We start from the raw sequence: 2410 nt of genomic DNA on the forward strand, positions 1-2410 counted from the left end.
TCTGACCCCCCCCCCCAATGTGCTTTTGTCAGGTAGTTGTCATGGCAATAAGAATACCAACCAGGGCTGGAGCGATTGGCTCAGCAGTTCAAAGCACTGACTGCTCTTCCAGAGGTCCTGAGTTCAATTCCCAGCAACCACATGGTGGCTCACAACCATCTGCAGTAGGATCTGGTGCCCTCTTCTGGTGTGTTTGAAGACAGCCACAGTATACCCACATACATGAAGTAAATAAATAAATCTTTTAAAGAATATGTCAACTAATGCACACGTCTCACTCTGCAGCCAGGCTAGCCTTGAACTCATGATCCTCCTGCCTCAGCCTTCTCAGCACTGGAATTACAGGCGAGCATCAGCACAGCAGTCACAGTGCAGGGTGGACTGTCCTTCCCTTTAATAATGACTAATGTTCTGCTACAAGTATACACTAAATTTGATATTCAACTCCTTTAAATAGTGTCAGTATTTGTCCTCATGCCTGTGGCTAAGTCACCGGTGGACCTTTTTGGTGTTTTTCTAGGGGTTTGGTGTGTGTGGGTGTGAATGTGCACACACACATTTGTGTGTGCGCATGAGTATATGTGTGTGTACGCATGTGTGAGTGTATTAGTACACATAGCAAGCACTATATCATCTCTGTTGGCAGCTGTTGGCAGGGCAGGAGGCCGTGTTGTGGAGATGGAGCTCTATGTCATGCTTGAGCATCCTAGTTTCTAGTCACAGGCCTGTGGTGGAGTCCCCCAAAGTCTTTCAGGTACCTCCCCCTGCATAGCTCTTATTAGTGTATAATAATACACTTGTAACTTGCAGCCACATTAACAGCTCAGAAGGCCAGTCCCTGGCCCCTGCGTGGTGAGAGTGACTGCCACTCTGTTTATGATTTCTTCTTCTCCCTGGGGAACCCAGGGAGGGGAGTCCTGTTCACTTTACTGGCTCCTTTCTCAAAGACCACAGCACTTTATGTTTTCCCTTACTTGAGTTTTTATTAGCCTTTCTCCTACCGGAAATAAACTGCTGGTGCTTTAGAATTTGTTTCTTTTTGTAATTGCCTTTGCATAGAAAGATAAAACAATGAGAAGAGGTCATGGCATTCGGGGCAAGACAGTGACTGCTATGTCAAGGCCAAATAAAATAATCACCTTCTGAGTCTCATCTATTTGTAATCTAGTCGGGGATAAGTTTAAAGCGGTTCTACTGCGGAATATAATATTCTTAGTCTTTAAAAATAATTGGAACATTCGGAAGGGAAGATCAGTGGACATGAAGAAGCTGTAGGATAATATCAAATAATAAAAGTACATTTGAGAGGTCGGGGAGGTGGGTTTTCACCCAAGTGTTTGCCTAGCAACCATAAGGACCTGAGTTCATGTCCCCGGCACCCACATAAAAAGCCAGTCTTGAGGGCATGCGTCTGCAATCGCTGCACTGGGATAGGACAGGCAGGAGAATCCCTGTGGCTCACTGACCAGCCAGCCAAACTGATGAGCTACAGGTTCATGAGAGACTCTCTCTCAAAATAATAATAACAATAGCAACAACAATAAGGTTGAACAATTGCAGAAGACACCCAACATTAACTTCTGGCCTCTACATGCACACACACATATATATCCACACACACACACACACACACACACACACACATACAAGCAAGGGGTTGGGAGTTGAAGTGGAAACTTAAGGGTTCTTTGGAAAGTCAGTTTGTGTTTTGCTGGGGCAACACTTGTGGGTCTCAAGTGTTTGCTTCGATGAGAGAGGCACAGCTGAGAACTTCTCCTGTTGTTCCTCCTGGTCCTTCCTGCTGACCGGAGCCGAGTCTGAAGCCTGGCTAACTCTGCTAGGTTCTGTCACTGCTGTTGTTAACCAACTCTACTGAACTGGACTGCTGGTGTATCTGTGAGGTGTCAGCAAGTGGATCGAGCTGCCACTGCTAACCTGTGAACTGAACTGCTGATTTCCAGACAACACAGATGAGAGTTGCTCTAAAAAATAAATAAATAAATAAAAAATAAACCTCTCTAAACAGGTCCACTTCCCCGTATCCTTCCCTGTATCCTACCTCTGGTGGGTGGTGAGGTACAAGGGAGGTTAAAGCCTTTAAGAACTATCATTAAAAATTGGTTTTGAAGAAATTAAAGTTATAGGTAGTAAAGATGGATAACTGAGGGGCAGTCACCAAATGATAAAATAGATTATAAAAAAAGTCTACACAGGGCTGGAGAGATTGTTCACTGGTAAGAGCACTTGTCACACAAGCATGAGGTGATGAGCTCGAATCCAAAGCATCTATGTAAAATTCGGGTACAGCAGCATACATCTATAACACCAATATTGTGCTGAGTGGAGACAGGAGAATTGTTGGGGTTTGCTGATTGCCATCCAAGCTCCAGATTCAGAGAGAGAGAGAGAG

The sequence above is a fragment of the Mastomys coucha genome, unplaced genomic scaffold, assembly GCF_008632895.1.
Source record: "Mastomys coucha isolate ucsf_1 unplaced genomic scaffold, UCSF_Mcou_1 pScaffold20, whole genome shotgun sequence".
Lineage (NCBI taxonomy): Eukaryota > Metazoa > Chordata > Mammalia > Rodentia > Muridae > Mastomys > Mastomys coucha.